Source organism: Somniosus microcephalus, unplaced genomic scaffold (assembly GCF_052327205.1).
Source record: "Somniosus microcephalus isolate GS21.2 unplaced genomic scaffold, FLI_Smic_1.0 unresolved_chr2, whole genome shotgun sequence".
In the NCBI taxonomy this organism is placed as follows: domain Eukaryota; kingdom Metazoa; phylum Chordata; class Chondrichthyes; order Squaliformes; family Somniosidae; genus Somniosus; species Somniosus microcephalus.
The window spans coordinates 41,571,799-41,590,329 of record NW_028225180.1 but is presented as its reverse complement, the minus strand read 5'-3'; the positions used below and the strand labels follow the sequence as shown (position 1 = coordinate 41,590,329).

Here is an 18,531-nt window from a genome sequence, read left to right as displayed (position 1 = left end):
TGTGCCTCTGAACCCCTTCGTTCAGAGGACTGGAAATGCCGGCGTTCCCCGCATGCGCTGTGCATGCTGAACGCCGGCATTTCCACCGGCCAGATGCGTGAGTACCCAGACCGTACTCACGCATTTGGACACGAATTTCTGGCCCATTATCATTCTTGATAAACGATTTTGACCCTAAAAGTTGACTTTAATTTCTCTCCACGGATGTTGCCTGGCCTGCTGAGTTTTTCCAGCATTTTCTGCTGTTAACCGGAGAATATTACCGTTCTCCAAATGGCACTTTTAATGGCCCAGAAATTTGGGTCGGGGGCTACCTGCGGGTGCAAGCCCCCGACCTACACTTACATATCGCGCTGACATTTGAAGACTGGGCTTGCTTGGATTTCCGGTCTGTGACCCGGTTCAGCTCCTGGTGCGCTGTGCGTGCATGATCCTGCAGCGTACTTAGTGCGATGAGCTGCCTGGGATCACGTGAGCACTGGGCAACCAATGGGAGTTTACAAAAGTCCATTCATGAGTTAGACATAAGTCCTGTCAAAATCATGAAAAGTACGGGCGCCCAAAACACTACTTCAACTTTAAATAAAAGTTAAAAAAACATTCCATTAATTAAATTAACTATTAATAACTTTAAAAAAACTAATTTAAACACTTATTCAAATTGCTGCCAAACAATTTTTTTCAAGAAATCGGGTCCAAAAATAGACTTACATTACTGTAAATTCTTTAAAAATAATAAACCTGTGGAAAAAAAATTCTAACATTTATTATTAGATCACTTACCTTATAAAACTAAGTCCTTACATCTGCTTTTTACATTCGTAAAAAGTGGAGGCCTTCAAGCACAGGCAAACCTGCAAAAAAAAAAAGAAGTTCAACGCGTACCCGCTGCCTCAAACGTCGCTAGGGAACCGCCTCTTAACCCCTTGGTTCAGAGGAGAGGAAATGCCGGTTTTCCGCGCATGCGCTGTGCATGCTGAAATCCGGCACTACCAGCGGGCCCACGTGTGAGTACCCTGTCCGTACTCACGCATTGGGCCCCGAATTACTGGGCCAATCAGTTTAGCCAGACAGTAAAGTCCAGAATATTATAAGGGTCCGGAGATCTCCTTCAGAAATATGTAACTCTCCACCAAAGTGTGTACAGGGATTGGGTTTGCGAGTTATTGATACAAAAGACTTATGTGAGTCAATTCTAAAAATATATAGAGATTTATTAAGAAAACTGACATGCAATTCACAGTTGGTGAATCAGTCAATCGCAACGTTAACAGTTCTAAAAGGAGAAAAAATACAATCTTATTCTTAACACAGAACCTTACTTTCAAATCTTAACTTCGCTACAGTATTATAGTTCTTAAACTTGTGTATTCAGGATATCCATCAGTTATCAAGGCCGCAGTTACCTTCAATCCCCTAGATACAAAAGAGTGAAGAACTACAGAGCCGCCCCTGTAGTTGAGAATCACTTTGCCCGATTAAAGTGAGTCTCATTATCTCATTCGAGACTCCAATATTTATACCCCTTTTAGAGTTGTTTTTCATAAGGTTTCTGTTGATCCAAGTTAATTATCACCAACCATCTTTTAGCTGACCAACTGAAATTCTTACTGCTACATAATGAATAGCTATTGGGAGTTTACCATATGTGTGCAAAGGGCAGATGTACATTACCTCATGTCATTTTCAAGAGGTTTTAATCAAGATCATTCATCCAGGGTCGGCCATTGTCTTTTTTTAATAAGGTTACCCATTCAGGGCCACCCATTCTTCTGCTTCAATAATGTTACTTATTCAGGGTCAACAACTTGTCCTACTTAAATTCTTTCATAGCTATCTCTTAGTTAGGTTTCTAAATTTCAAAACCCAGTTTGTTACATTTTAAAGAATTTATACGGTAGAGTTCCTTATAAGGTACTCTTCAGGGTTAAACATTGTCTTATCTCAATGAGGCCAGAATTCTTTCGGAAGGTAGGATTTACAAATCCAGCTTGTCATGTTTCTTTTAAAAAAAAATTGTTATATAGTGTATTTATCTAAAAAGTTATATAGTGTATTTATCTTAAAAGGATATATAGTAGAGTTCCTTCACAGTGTCTTCCGATGCAATGTGCAACCAGGCTGCGTTGGTATCCTGGGGAGTTGTCCTCCACTCATTGGAAGTGAAGAGAACCTCCCTGCGTGCTGTCGCTCCCTCCATAAGCATATGGAGCAGTCATGGGAGAACCTGGGTGCAGCCCTGCATCTTTGTGCAGTGTTTGTCAGTGTTTGCAGCACCTCACTGCTGTAGAACACTGACAGCACAAGTGTCAACTAAATTTGTTCATGGCCCCTTTAAGGATACCTGCTGCTGACGCGTCATCAAATGACGTCACCAGACCCGCTTCCTCTAATTGGCCGGAAAACTCGCTGGGCGGGGCGTAACCAGCCAATCAGTGGAAAGTCTTTTAATAAAGCGGGGCCGCGTCCCGGCGCCGACCCCGGCCGCACTCGGCCCGCCCAGGGAGGGGGAAAGCGGAGATGAATTTCCTGAAATACTTTCAGTGATAGCTGTAATATCCCAGAGAGAAACATATATCAGATCCGGGGTTTGATTCAGTTCGTTTCTCTCTCTCTGTTTGTGTTTAGACTCGGGCACAATAACCTGGGAGATTCAGGAGTGAAACTACTGTCTGCGGCTCTGAGGAACACGGACTGTAAAATACAGAAACTGGCGTAAGTACCAGACTGTGAGATTGTGTTTATAATAACTGGATGTCTGACACTGAACATTATTTAACAGTATAAGTAATAGTGTTATCAATAAACACTGCATTATTAGTAGCATCAGTAATAGTGTTATTACTAAACTCTGGAGATTTACTTTGATTCCTGTTTTTCTCTCTTTCTAATCCCCAGCCTGCGGTCTGTCGGTCTCACAGACTCTTGTGCTGCGGATCTCGCCTCCGCTCTCAGCACAAACCACTCACTGACGGTTCTGGATCTGGGTTGTAATAAACTGAGAGATTCAGGAGTGAAACTACTGTCTGCGGCTCTGAGGAACCCGGACTGCAAAATACAGGAACTGTGGTAAGTACAAGAGTCTGTGAGATTGTGTTTATAATAACTGGATGTCTGACACTGAACATTAATAGTGTTATTAAAAAAACACTGTACATTATTATCAGTATCAGTAATAGTGTTATAAATAAACTCTGGGGAATTACCCTGATTCCTGTTATTTCTCTCTCTGACCCCCAGGCTGGATGATATCGGTCTCACAGACACTTGTGCCAGGGAACTTGCCTCCGCTCTCAATACAAACCGGTCACTGACGGCTCTGGACCTGAGTGCGAATAAACTGGGAGATTCAGGAGTGAAACTACTGTCTGCGTCTCTGAGGAACCCGGATTGTAAAATACAGAAACTGGAGTAAGTACCAGACTGTGTGAGATTGTGTTTATAATAACTGGATGTAAAACACATAGAAACATAGAAACATAGAAGATAGGAGCAGGAGTAGGCCATTCGGCCCTTCGAGCCTGCTCCGGCATTCAACGATATCATGGCTGATCATCCAAATTCATCCAAATGCCATCTCCCCATATCCCTTGATCCCTTTAGCCTTAAGAAATATGTCCAACTATTTCTTGAATATACTTAATGAACTGGCCTCCACCGCCCTCTGTGGCAGAGAATTCCACAGGTTCACCACTCTCTGGGTGAAAAAATTCCTCCTCATTTCAGTCCTAAATGGCTTACCCCTTATCCTTAGACTATGACCCCTGGTTCTGGACTCCCCGGCAATCAGAAACATCCTTCCTGCATCGAGTCTGTCCAGGCCTGACAGAATTTTATAGGTTTCGATGAGATCCCCTCTCAATCTTCTTAACTCCAGTGAGTATAAGCCCAATCGACACAATCTCTCCTCATACGTCATTCCTGCCATCCCAGGTATCAGCCTGGTGAATCTTCGCTGCACTCCTTCCATGGCAAGAATGTCCTTCCTCAGGTAAGGCGACCAAAACTGCACACAATACTCAAGGTGTGGTCTCACCAAGGCCCTGTACAACTGCAGCAAGACATCCTTGTTCTTGTACTCGAACCCTCTTGCTATGAAGGCCAACATACCATTTGCCTTCTTAGCCGCCTGCTGCACCTGCATGCTTACCTTCAGCGACTGGTGTACAAGAACACCAGGTCTCTTTGCACTTCCCCTTCTCACAATCTATTACCATTCAAATAATAATCTGCCTTCCTGTTTTTGAAACCAAAGTGGATAACCTCACATTTATCCACATTTTCCTGCATTTGCCATGTTTCTGCCCAATCACCCAACCTGCCCAAATCGTGCTGGAGTTTCACGACATCCTCCTCACAGCATACCCTCCCACCCAGCTTGGTGTCGTCTGCAAATTTGGAGATAATGCATCCAATTCCCTCGTCCAGATCATTAATATATATTGTGAACAGCTGGGGTCCTAGGACCGATCCTTGCGGTACCCCACTAGTCACTTCCTGCCACTCAGAAAATGACCCGTTTATTCCAACTCTTTGCTTTCTGTCCGCCAACCAGTTTTCTTTCCAAATCAATACCTTTCCCCCAATCCCATGTGCCTTTATTTTGCACGCTAATCTCTTATGCAGGACCTTATCGAAAGCCTTCTGAAAGTCCAAATACACCACATCCACTGGTTCTCCCTTATCTATTTTACCAGTTACATCCTCAAAAAATTCCAGTAGATTAGTCAAGCATGATTTACTTTTTGTAAATCCATGTTGACTTTGTCCGATCCAGTCACTGCTTTCCAAGTGCTCTGCTATTACATCTTTTATAATGGACTCTAGCATTTTCCCCACTACCGATGTCAAGCTTCCCAGTCTATAATACCCCGCCTTTTCTATAGCACCTTTTTTGAATAGTGGGGTAACATTAGCTACCCACCAATCCATGGGTACCATTCCAGAGTCTATCGAGTTCTGGAAGATGACCAGCAATGCATCTACTATTTCTAGGGCCACTTCCTTAAGTAACCTGGGATGTAGATTATCAGGCCCTGGGGATTTATCGGCCTTCACACCCATCAATTTTCCTAACACCAGTTCCCTACAAATACTGATTCCTTTCAGTTCCACCCTTTCATCAGACCCTATGTTCCCCGGCATCTCTGGGAGGTTATTTGTGTCCTCCTTTGTGAAGACAGAACCGAAATAAGTATTTAGTTGGTCAGCCATTTCTTTGTTCCCCATTACTGAACATTAGTAATAGTATCAGTAATAGTGTTATTAAACACTGGAGATTTATTCTGATTCCTGTTATTTCTCTCTGATCCCCAGTCTATGGGGTGTCGGTCTCACAGATTCATGTGCCGAGGGTCTCGTGTCTGCTCTCAGTACAAACCGGTCACTGATGGTTCTGAACCTGAGTAATAATAAACTGGGCGATTAAGGAGTGAAACTACTCTCCTTGGCTCTGAAGAACCCGGGCTGTAAAATACAGGAACTGCAGTAAGTACCAGACTGTGTGAGATTGTGTTTATAATAACTGGATGTCTGATACTACATTATTATTAGTATCAGTAATATTGTTGATAATAAACTCTGGGGATTTACTCTGATTCCTGTTATTTCTCTCTGTGATCCCCAGGCTGGATGATCTCGATCTCACAGATTCTTGTGCCGAGGAACTCTCCTCCACTCTCAGTGCAAACCGGTCACTGACGGGTCTGAACCTGGGATCAAACTCCTTCACAGACCGATCTGTCCCCGCTCTCCGCCACCTCATACTGACTTGCAGGAGTCTGGAGTGGATCCGGTGGGTGTTTGTGTTAATGTTTAATTTAATAAATAAAATATAAACGGGATTCAGTCACAATTATGGGTAATATTTGTCTGAATTTATTATTGAAATATTAACCCCAGTCTCGTGGTTATTTACACTGTTGTTAAATCTGTTTATTTTCTGTTTAATCTGTTTCAGGGTAGGGACGAATCAGTTCAGTTCAACCGGAAAGAATCAGCTGGAGTCGCTGCAGGGAACAAGATGCGGACTGAGTGTGGAAGTGTAAACATTTCAATTGATGACCATCACTGGTCATTTATTGGTCATTTTTCTGCCACTGCACTTTAAGCCGCCATGCTCCGTGTTTAAATCCTTTTGGCCCCTTTAACGGTTTCCAGCGAGCGTCATCTCCCATTGTGAGGTCAGAGGCCCAGCCACAGGGTCATGAGACTCAGCCGCCTGGCCCCACAGTGCTGCTTCTGCAGGATATCCAGGGCTGAATGTTCACCAGTGGGGCACTGGGGAAATACATTGACAGGAAGGGCCAAGGGTGGGGCTCTGTCTGGGCTGCAGTGGGGCACTGACAATTGCACTCAGTATTCCTGAATGACTCTCCCAGTGTGGAGTCGGACTCTGTAACAAGAGTCCCTGTATACAGTGAGTGTCTCCCCCAGTGAGGAGGCAGACTCTGTAACAATTGTCCCTGTGTACAGTATGTTTCTCTCCCATTGAGAAGTCGGACACTGTAACAAGTGTCCCTGTGTACAGTATGTGTATCCCAGTGAGTAGTCGGACTCTCCAACAACTGTCGCTGTGTACAGTGTGTCTCCCAGTGAGGAGTCAGATGCTGTAACAAGTGTCTCTGTGTACAGTGTGTGTCTCTCCCAGTGAGGAGTCGGACTCAGTAACAAGTGTCCCTATGTACAGTATGTGTACCCCAGTGAGGAGTCGGACTCTGTAACAACTGTCGCTGTGTACAATGTGTCTCTCTCCCAGTGAGGAGTCAGATGCTGTAACAAGTGTCCCTGTGTACAGTGTGTGTCTCTCCCAGTGTGGAGTCGGACTCTGTCACGAGTGTCCCTGTGTACAGTATGTGTATCCCAGTGAGGAGTCGGACTCTGTAACTACTGTCGCTGTGTACAATGTGTCTCTCTCCCAGTGAGGTGTCAGATGCTGTAACAAGTGTCCCTGTGCACAGTGTGTGTCCCTCCCAGTGAGGAGTCAGACTCTGTAACAAGTGTCCCTGTGTAGAGTGTGTGCCTCTCCCAGTGAGGAGTCGGACCCTGTAACAAGTGTCCCTGTGTACAGTGTGTGTCTCTCCCAGTGAGGAGTCGCACTCTGTAACAAGTGTTGCTATAACCCTCCGAGATCTCTCCACTCCTCTGACCGTTGCACATCCTCGACTTTCGTTGCTCTACGTTGGTGCCATGTCTTCAGCTTCCAAGGCCCTAAACTCTGGAATTATTTCCCTAAACCTCTTCCCAGCTCTACCTTTCTCTCCTCTTTTTAGAACCATCCTCTTTCACAGAGCTTTGGGCCATCTCTCCTAAAATCTCTATGTGGCTCACTGTCAAATGTTGTTTGAAAAGTTGTCTTGTGACCTTTCATTACATTAAAGCCTCTATATAAATGCCAGTTATTGTTGTTGTCCCTGTGTTGTCTTAATAAAACTCCACCGCTTACTTCAGCTCACGCCTGGCCTTCTCGTTATTTTCATAAAAACTGGCTTCATTGTTTCAATATGTTAAATTAAGGTTCCTCAAATGTACATCCTACCTTCTCCAAACGACACTGTAGATGCGACCTGTGGGTCTATTGAAGCGGTGGTCTTACTCGGGAGACTGGATATACAATTTACACAAGATGGTGAGACTGAGTGTCAGCACAAGAGCGCAGCTGGGACTCTAAAAATGGCGTGCCACAGGCAATGGGAAATGGCTGCCATGAAGTTGTCGCAAAATGGTCATCATTACCCTGCAGCAAAATGGCCCCCATCAATCTGCAATAAATCACAGATTCATACAGCCCATTCGGCCCATCCTGCCTCTGCCGGCTCTTTGAAAGAGCGATCCAATTAGTCCTTCTCTCTCCCCGTAGCCCTGCAAACTGTGTCTTTACAAGTATACAAGTACAATCTGCCTCCACCACCCTTTCAGGCAGTGCATTCCAGATCAGAACATCTCACTGCAGAAAAAATCCTCATCTCTGCTCTGGGCCTTTTGCCAATTATTTTAAACCTCTGTCATTTGGTTACCCAGCCTCCTGCCCCGGAAATAGTTTCTCCTTAATTACTCTACCAAAACCCCTCAAATGGCTTCCATGTCCCCTCAAAGTTGTTACATCGCTCGGAAGCACAAGCATTATTTTGAAACGTCCATCCATGTGTTCATGTTTATGACTTTAATTTCCTCACAGCCCCTGTTCATCACGCACTGAGTTAACATGTTTTTGTCACATTGCAGGCCGGGCTACTTTAACCCAGTCTTTAAACTCTTTAAAGCACAAGGGCCACAATCGAACAGGAACTTGTTAACCCGAGGTAACAAAACCAGGGCCCAGAGAGGAAATTAAACCCCAGGTAATAAACAGACAGAACTCATTTCGGCCCCGTTGGCTACAACCTGTGGAGGACGCCTCTGTCAGTCCCCTCTGGAGGAGGTCTCGGTCAGTCTCCTCTGGAGGAGGTCTCGGTCAGTCCCCTCTGGTGAAGATCTCGGTCAGTCTCCTCTGGAGGAGGTCTCAGTCAATGCCTCTGGAGGAGGTCTCGGTCAGTCTCCTCTGGAGAAGATCTCTGTCAGCCTCCTCTGGAGGAGGTCTCGGCCAGTCTCTGGAGGCGGTTTCGGTCAGTCTCCTCTGGAGGAGGTCTCGGTCAGTATCCCCTGGTGGAGGTCTCGGTCAGTCCCCTTTGGAGGAGGTCTCGGTCAGTCTCTGGAGGAGGTCTCGGTCAGTCTCTGGAGGAGGCCTCGGTCAGTCTCTGGACAAGGTCTCGTTCAGTCTCCTCTGGAGGAGGCCTCCATCAGTCCCAGGGAGGAGCTAAAAAGGCATGGGTTGCCTTTCCTGTGCTTGCATGGGAAGGTGCCAAGCGAATGGGAACGGGTGTTGGGGGTAATAGAAGAGTGGGCCAAGGTGTCACGGAGGAAACAAACCCTTCGGAATGTTGAAAATGAGGGTTTGGGAAGATGCGTTTGGTGGTGGGATCACGTTGGAGGTTGTGGAGATGGCAGAGGATGACCTTTAAATGTGAAGGTTGGTGGGGTGAAAGTGAGGACAATGGGAACCCTATCGTGGTTCTGGGAGGGAGGGGAAGGGGTGAGAGCAGAAGTGCGGGAAATGGAATGGGCACGGTCGAGGGCCATATAAACAACAGTAGAGGGGAAACCTTGGTTGCCTAAAATGGACATATCGGAAGCACGAGTATTGAAGGAGGCATCATCAGAGCAGATGTGGCGGAGATGGAGAAATGGGAGAATGGAATAGAGTCCTTACAGGAAGCAGGGTTGGAGGAAGTGTAGAGCAGGTAGCTGTGTGAGGCAGTGGGCCTCTAATGAATGTATGTCGACAGCCTATCCCCAGAAATGGAGACAGAGAAGTCGAGGAAGGGAAGCAAAGAGTCGGAGATGGACCATGTGAAAGTGAGGGAAGGGTGGAAATTGGAAGCAAATTGAATGAAATTTTCTAGTTCAGGGTGAGAGGAGCAAATGGCACCGATAGAGTCATCAATGTACCAGAGAAAGAGGTGAGGGATGTGATCTGAGTTGGACTGGAACAAAGAATGTTTCACATATCCCACAAAAAGTCAGGCATTTCTAGGGCCCATGTGGGTTCCCAAAGCAACACTTTTAATTTGGAGAAAGTGAGTGCAGTCAAAGGAGAAGTTGTTCAATGCGAGAACAAGTTCACCCAGGTGGAGCAGGGTTGGTGGATGGGGACTGGTTTGGTCTCTGTTCAAGGAAGAAGCGGAGCTACTAATTCCATCCTGGTGGGGGATGGAGGTGTTGAGGGATTGGACTAACATAGTGAAAAGGAGATGGTTGGGGCAAAGAAACTGGAAAATGTTAAAGTGGCGGAAGACATCGGAAAATTCACAAATGTAGGTGGAATAGACTGGACAAGAGGAGAAAAAAATTGTCGAGATAGGAAGATTTCAGCTCCATGGGACAAGAACAGGCTGGAATGATGCGTCTAGCAGGTTCATCTTCTTGTGGATCTTTTGATGGAGTTAGAAACGGAATGTGCGGTGTTGGGGGACTATGAAGTTGACAGCCATGGAGGGAAGATCTCCAGAGGAGATGAGCTCAGTGACAATCTTGAAAACAATGGCTTGATGTTTGATACTGGGGTCATGGTCCAGGGGGATGCAGGAGGAGGAGGAAGAGAGTTGGCATTGAGCATCCGCACGGTTGAGGTTAGTTCACCAAACAACAACAGCACCACCCTTGACAGCAAGTTTAATGACAATGTTCGGGTTGGATCTGAGAGAATGGAATGCTGGATGTTCTTAGGGAGGTAGGTTGTGTGAGTGAGGGAGCAGAGAACTGGAGACGGCAGTTAGCAATAAAAGGATTGTGAGCGTGTTAGACGCCAAAGGGAGGGGTCCAGGTAGAACGAGAATTCTGAAAGTGGGAGGGGACGACTCCTGGCCAATGAAGTGGTCATGGAGTTGAAGGCAAAGGAATAAGAGCTTGGCACCATGCCGAACTCGAAATTCGTTGAGATGGGAGCGCCAGGGGATGAAGCTCAGGCCTTTGCTGAGGACTGATCCTTCTGGTTCGGAGAGGGGAAGGACAAAGGGGATTTTGAAAACAAGGCAAGGGGTGAGCTTGGAAGAAGGGGTGTGGTCAGAAGAGAGTGAAGGGGAAGAAGGAACTGCATAGGCGTTGGTATACACGAGTTGTTGAAGCTTGCGATCCTAGACACCTGAAAGGAGAAAAAAAGTTTTATGTTGAAGTGTCGGATGAGGAGAAGGATGAAATGGAAATGCGGAACATGACAGCTTTGAGATAGAGTGATTCTGAGACTGAGAGGATTTTCCTCCAGAGAGGTGGAATGCTTTGCATTGGGAGTCACACACCGTTGCGGTCCTCACAATGGGGCCCACCCATCCAGTCACCACCTCGCCCAGAGACCCACCCACCCAGGTTCCCACCAACTGAGACACACCCCGAGATGCACCACACACAGGGTGAGGCCCACCCATACACCACCCAACCCAGGGACTCACCAACTGAGACACACCCCACACTGGGACAGACCCACCCATACACCACCGCACCCAGAGACCCACCCAGAGACCCAGCAACCGAGCCACACCCCACACTGGGAGCCAGCCACCCTGGTAAGCAGGTTGTAGACTGCAGGCTGGAGCTCCTCTCCTGAGCCTTTGACATGTTGGTTTATCACGCTTGCACGCCCTGTGTTTCTGTTAAATCTTATGTTGATCCAGGTAATGCTGCCCAGGACTGGACTGCTCTGACCAGGAACATTCCAGGACATTTTTTTTTAAACCTTAGTATTTCTTGTGAATTTTACTAGTTTGATATAGTAATAAACAATCGATTCATGTCTGTGGCCACAGAAACACCTGTCTTTTCTCCTAACTATCAAATCCCCTACCACTATTGCTTTTCCGAACTTCCTCCTCCCTCCTACCCCTATACAGTTGAGCCATCCATGGTGCCGTTGGCTTGGCTCTGGCTGTACTCCCCAGAGGGACCATCGCCCTTACCAGTACTAAATATTGGTTGGTGAGGGAGATGCACTCAGGGACTCCGGCACTACCTGTCTGGCCCTCCTTTTCTGTCTGGTGGTCACCCATTCCCTCCGTGCCTCCACTCTCTTATGCTGCGGGGTTACCACCTCCTGAAACATGCTATCCATGTAGCTCTGAGCCTCACGGATGCACCGCAGTGACGCCACCTGCTGTTCAAGCTCCAAAACCTGCGTGCAGGAAATGTTGTCGGTTGGAGGAGCACAACATTTTCATTACCTTTCAGCTGATCTCCCAAACACCTCCACCACCATCCCTGGGTGTGTCCTGTCCCACCGGCAGTACAGACCCACCAGGGGCGGTGGCAAAGTGGTATACAGTTGGGAAGGAGTGGCCCTGGGAGTTCTCAACATTGACTCCGGACTCCATGAAGTCTCATGACTTCTGGTCAAGCATGGGCAAGAATACCTCCTGCTGATTACCACCTACCGCCCTCCCTCCACTGATAAATCAGCACTCCTCCATGTTGAACACCACTTGGAATAAGCACTGAGAGTAGCAAGGGCACAGAATGTACTCTGGGTGGGGGACTTCAATGTCCATCACCAAGAGGGCTCGGTGGCACCACTACTGAACAAGCTGTCTGAGTCCTGAAGGACATAACTGCCAGTCTGGGCCTGCGATAGTTGGTAAGTGAACCAACATGAGACATTGTAACCGGTCCTGGGAGAGGTGGGACCATTTCAAAACGGACGGTTTGCACCTGGGCAGGGCCGGGACCGATGTCCTAGGGGGAGTGTTTTCTGGTGCTCTGGGGGAGGGTTTAAACTAAAATGGCAAGGGGTTTGGAACCTGAGCAGGGGGGCAGAGGAAAGGGAAACAAGGATAAAAGCAAAAGATAGGAAGGAGAGAAACAAAAGTGGCAGTCAGAGAAATCAACGGTTTAAATCAAACATGGCCGCAGTAAATAATAATTCTAATAGGTCTAAGAGCGTTAAAAAAACGAGCCTGAAGGGTTTGTGTCTGAATGCGAGGCGCGTTCATAATAAGGTGGATGAATTACCTGCGCAAATAGAGGTAAACGAACATGATTTGATTGGGATTACAGAAACATGGCTCCAGGGTGGCCAAGGCTGGGAACTCAACATCCAGGGGTATTCAATATACATGAAAGATAGGCAAAAAGGAAATGGAGGTGGGGTAGCATTGCTGGTTAAAGAAGGGATTAACACAATTTTAAGGAAGGATATTAGCTCTGATGATGTGGAATCTGTATGGGTAGAACTGAGAAATACCAAGGGGCAGAAAACGTTAGTGGGAGTGGTATATAGACCTCCAAACAGTAATGCGGAGGTTGGGGATGGCATTAAAAGGGAAATTAAAGAACCGTGCAATAAGGGCACAGTAGTCATCATGGGTGCCTTTAATCTACATATAGATTGGGCTAACCAAATTAGTAACAATACTGTGGAGGAGGAATTCCTGGACTGTTTACGGGATGGTTTCCTGGACCAATATGTCGAGGAGCTAACCAGAGATCAGGCCATCTTAGACTGGGTATTATGTAACGAGAAATGAATAATTAGCAATCTTGTTGTACGAGGCCACTTGGGTCAGAGCGATCATAATATGATGGAATTCTTCATTAAGATGGAGAATGAATTAGTTGACCCAGAGACTAGGCTCCTGAATTTAAATAAAGGAAACTACGATGGTCTGAGGCACGGGTTGGGTAAGATTGATTGGGGATATCACTCAAAGGGTTGACGGTGGATAGGCAATGGCAAACATTCAAAGGCCGCATGGATGAACTACAGAATTTGTTCATCCCAGTTTGGCATAACAATAAAACAAAAAAGGTGACTCAACTGTGGCTAACAAGGGAAATTAGGGATAGCATAAGATCGAAGGAGAGAACATATGAATTGGCCAGAAAAAGCAGTAAACCTGAGGATTGGGAGCAGTTTAGGATTCAACAAAGGAGGACAAAGGAATTAATTAAGAAGGGGAAAATAGAATATGAAAGTAAGCTTGCAGGGAACATAAAAACTGACTGTAAAAGTTTTTATAGATATGTGATAGGAAAAAGATTTGTGAAGTCAAGCGTAAGTCTCTTACAATCAGAATCAGGGGAATTTATAATGGGGAGCAAAGAAATGGCAGACCAATTAAATACATATTTTGGTTCTGTCTTCACAAAGGAGGAAACAAATAACCTCCCAGAGATGTCGAGGAACATAGGGTCTGATGAAAGGGAGGAACTGAAAGGAATCAGTATTTGTAGGGAAATGGTGTTGGGGAAATTGATGGGATTGAAGGCCGATTAATCCCCAGGGCCTGATAATCTACATTCTAGGGTGCTTAAGGAAGTGGCCCTAGAAATAGTAGATGCATTGCTGGTCATCTTCCAACATTAGATGGAATCTGGAACAGTAGCCATGGATTGGAGGTAGCTAATGTTACCCAACTATTCAAAAAAGGTGGGGGAGAGAAAAAGGGGAACTACAGACCGGTAAGCCTGACATCGGTAGTGGGGAAAATGCTAGAGTCAATTATGAAAGATGTAATAGCAGAGCACTTGGAAAACAGTGACAGGATCGGACAAAGTCAACTGGAATTATTTGTGGATGTAACTAGTAAAATAGATACGTGAGAACCAGTGGAGGTGGTGTATTTGGACTTTTGGAAGGCTTTCAATAAGGTCCCGCATGAGAGATTAGCATGTAAAGTTAAGACTCATGGGATTGGGGGCAATGTATTGACTTGGATAGAAAACTGGTTGGCAGACAGAAAGCAAAGAGTCGGAATAAACGGGTCTTTTTCAGAATGGCAGGCAGTGACTAGTGAGGTGCCGCAGGGATCGGTACTTGGACCCCAGCTATTCATAATATATATTAATGATCTAGACAAGGGAACTAGATGTAATATCTCCAAATTTGCAGACGACACAAAGCTGGGTGGGCGTGTGTGCTGTGAGGAGGATGCCGAGAAACTACAGGATGATTTGGACAGGTTGCATGATTGGGCAGAAGCATGGCAGATGCAATATAACGTGGATAAATGTGAGGTTATCCACTTTGGTGGCAAAACCAGGAAGGCAGATTATTATCTGAATGGCAATAGATTGGTAGAAGGGGAAGTGCAGCGTGACCTGGGTGGCCTTGTGCACCAGTCGCTGAAGGTAAGCATGTGGGTGCAGCAGGTGGTCAAAAAGGCAAATGGTATGTTGGCCTTCGTAGCGAGAGGGATTGAGTACAGGAACAAGGATCTCTTGCTGCAGTTGCACAGGGCCTTGGTGAGACCACATCTTGAGTATTGTGTGCAGTTTTGGTCGCCTTCTCTGAGGAAGGATTTCTTGCCATGGAAGGATTTCAGCGAAGATTCACCAGGCTGATATCTGGGATGGCAGGAATGATGTATGAGTAGAGATTGGGACGATTGCGCTTGTACTCACTGGAGTTTAGAAGAATGAGAGGCGATCTCATTGAAACTTATAAAATTCTGACAGGACTGGACAGACTAGATGCAGGAAGGATGTTCCCGATGGTCGGGGAGTCCAGAACCAGGGCTCACAGTCTAAGGATAAGGGGAAGGCCATTTAGGACAGAAGTGAAGAGGAATTTCTTCACCCAAAAAGTGGTGAACCTGTAGAATTCTCTACCACAGAAGGCAATAGAGGCCAATACATTAAATATATTCAAGAAGGTGTTGGATATATTTCTTAAGGCTAAAGGGATCAAGGGATATGGGGAGGAAGCAGGGACCAGGTACTGAATTTGGATGATCAGCCATGATCGCATTGAATGGCGGAGCAGGCTCGAGGGGCCGAATGGCCTACTCCTGCTCATATCTTCTATATTTCTATGTTTCTATATGAGGGAAAAATATACTTGACCTCGTCCTCACCAATCTACCTGTCGCAGATGAAGCTATCCATGACAGCATTGGCAGCAGTGAGCACCGCACAGTTATTGTGGAGAAGAAGTCCTGTCTTCACACTGACAACATCCTCCATCGTGTTGTGTGGCACTATCACCGTGCTAAATGGGATAGATTCAGAACAGATCTAGCAGCTCAAATCTGGGCATCCATCAGGTGCTGTGGGCCATCAGCAGCAGCAGCAGAATTGAATTCCACCACAATATGTAACCACATGGCCCAGCATATCCCTCACTCTATCATTACCACCAAGCCAGGGGACCAACCATCGTTCAATAAGGAGTGTAGAAGAGCATGCCAGGAGCAGCACCAGGCGTACCTAAAAATGAGGTGCCAACCTGGGGAAGCTGCAACACAGGACTATGTGCATGCTAAAAAGCAAAAGCAGCATGCTATAGACAGGGCTGAGAGTTCCCACAATCAACGGATCAGATCAAAGCTCTGCAGTCCTGCCACATCCAGTCGTGAATGGTGGTGGACCATTAAGCAACTAACGGGCAGAGGAGGCTCCAAGAATGTCCCCATACTCAATGATGGTGGAGCCCAGCACGTGAGTGCAAAAGGCAAGGCTGAAGCGTTTGCAACCAACTTAAGCAAGAAGTGCAGAGTGGATGATCCATATCGGCCTACTCCCCAGGTTACCACCATCACAGAAGCCAGTCTTCAACCAATTCGATTCACTCCACATGATATCAAGAAACGACTGAGCGCATTGGCTAGAGCAAAGGGTATGGGCCCCGACAAAATCCCGGCTATCGTGCTGAAGACTTGTGCTGCAGAACTAGCCACGCCTCTAGACAAGCTGTTCCAGTACAGCTGCAACACTGATATCTATCTGACAATGTGGAAAACTGCCCAGGTATGTCCTGTCCACAAAAAGTAGGACAAATCCAACCCGGCCAATTACTGCCCCATCAGTCTACGCTCAATCATCAGCAAAGTGATGGAAGTTGTCATCGACAGTGCTATCAAGCGGCATTTACTCCCCAATAACCTGCTCACTGATGCCTAGTTTAGGTTCCCCCAAGACCACTCGGCTCCTGACCTCATTACAGCCTTGGTCCAAACATGGATAAAGGAGCTGAATTCCAGAGTTGAGGTGCCAGTGATTGCACTTGATAACAAGGCAGCATTTGACCGAATCTGGCATCAAGTAGTCCTGCTAAAACTGAAGTCAATGGGAAACAGGGGGAAAACGTTCCACTGACTGGAGTCATACCGAGCACAAAGGAAGATGGTTGTGGTGGTTGAAGTTCAATCATCACAGCCCCAGGACATCGCTGCAAGAGTTCCTCTGGGCAGTGTCCTAGGCCCAACCATCTTCAGCTGCTTCAGGAATGATCTTCCCTCCAACATAAGGTCAGAAATGGGGATGTTTGCTGATGACAGCACAGTGTTCAGTGCCATTCGCAACTCCACAGATAATGAAGCAGTGCATGCCCGCATGCAACAAGACCTGGATGATTTTCAGGCTTGGGCTGATATGTGGCAGGTAACATTCGCGCCACAGAAGTGCCAGGCAATGACTATCTCCAAAAAGCGAGAGTCTAATCACCTCCCCTTGACATTCAATGGCAATACCATCGTCAAATCCCCAACTATCAACATCCCGAGGGTCACCATTAACCAGAAACTGAACTGGACCAGCCACATAAATACTGTGGTAGCAAGAGCAGGTCAGAGGCTAGCTATTCTGCGGCGAGTGTCTCACCTCCTGACTGCCCAAAGCCTTTCCACAATCTATAAGGCACAAGTAAGGAGTGTGATGCAATATCTCCACTTGCCTGGGTGAGTGCAGCTCCAACAACACTCAAGAAGCTCGACACCATCCAGGACAAAGCAGCCCGCTTGATTGGCACCCTATCCACCACCTTAAACATTCACTCCCTCCACCACCAGCGTACCGTGGCTGTTGTGTGGACCATCTACAAGATGCACTGCAGCAACTCGCCAAGGGTTCATCGGCAGCACCTCCCAAACCCGCGACCTCTTCCACCTAGAAGGACAAGGGCAGCAGGCGCATGGGAAGACCACCACATCCAAGTTCCCCTCCAAGTCACACACCATCCTTACTTAGAAGTATATCGCCGATCCTTCAACGTCACTGGGTCAAAATCCTGGAAGTCCCTACCGAACAGCACTGTGGGAGTACCAACACCACACGGACTGCAGCGGTTCAAGAAGGTGGCTCACCACCACCTTCTCAAGGGCAGCTAGGGATGGGCAATACATGGTGGCATTGCCAGCGACGGCCTGATCCCATAAACAAATAAGAAACAAACTGCAAATCCCGGAGCTCGAGCTCCTCCAGCGACGACAGTTCCTGCACAAATTGTTGTCCAGGACATTGGAATTGTCCTGGAGTTCCCACATGGCACAGGATGTGCATTCCACGGGGCTGAGGTGCCCTGCCATGCCTCTACTTGCTTGACTATTTGGAGAATTAATGCCATGTACAAATGCTTTCGACAACACAAAAATTCATGCTCGCTGCTCAATAAAATGATTAGTCCTAAATCAAGTCTTAAAACCCAAGCTCATTGGCGAAACACTTAAAGGGTGAACCAATATCGGGTGCAATCTAATCGCAACTCATCATTGCCACAGGGTTTTTTCACTACTTAATGGAGAAGTGCATTGATGCGACAGCACCTCATTCTCAACATTGCTGGCTGTGCAGCTGCATCAGTAAGCAGCAGTAGAACAAGGAGATTGTAAAGGAGGACTGAACTAGGTATGCTCATGGCAGGTCCAAGGAACAGGTAGAGAGCCTGCAAGTTCCCCGATGAAGCATTGGTCATCACTGTTGCGAGACTGAGGATGGTGTTCTACCCGGCAAGTGGTAGAGGCCCTCATCACAAGTCTTCTTCACCATTGGAGGGAGGTACCGCAGCTCGTTTTAGGCAGCACTGTGCTGTTCTCAGGACACAGAAAGAGTGCAAAAAGAAATTTAACGACATCACTCGGGTAGTCAAGGTGAGTGAATGCTTCAACAAATGCTACTTACCACCATCTGCACCACAATCGTCATACACTTGCCAAAGCACCACAACCCCAACACTCACCCACCAATAATCTCTACCTACCAACACCCAAACCAACACTCACATCTCACACTTTGCAC

The 18,531-nt window shown here is 46.7% G+C and overlaps 1 pseudogene across 1 annotated transcript in view; it reads left to right on the top strand.

Moving 5' to 3' along the window:
- The window catches only part of LOC147092563 (NACHT, LRR and PYD domains-containing protein 3-like), a 54,531-nt pseudogene extending 47,089 nt beyond the window's left edge, over positions 1-7,442 (top strand). The window contains exons 6-11 of the transcript XR_015075055.1: positions 2,629-2,715; positions 2,899-3,069; positions 3,241-3,411; positions 5,317-5,487; positions 5,627-5,794; positions 5,960-7,442. The product of XR_015075055.1 is annotated as an NACHT, LRR and PYD domains-containing protein 3-like (transcript). The remainder of the gene's footprint in view (positions 1-2,628; positions 2,716-2,898; positions 3,070-3,240; positions 3,412-5,316; positions 5,488-5,626; positions 5,795-5,959) is intronic.
- Positions 7,443-18,531: the final 11,089 nt, after the last annotated feature.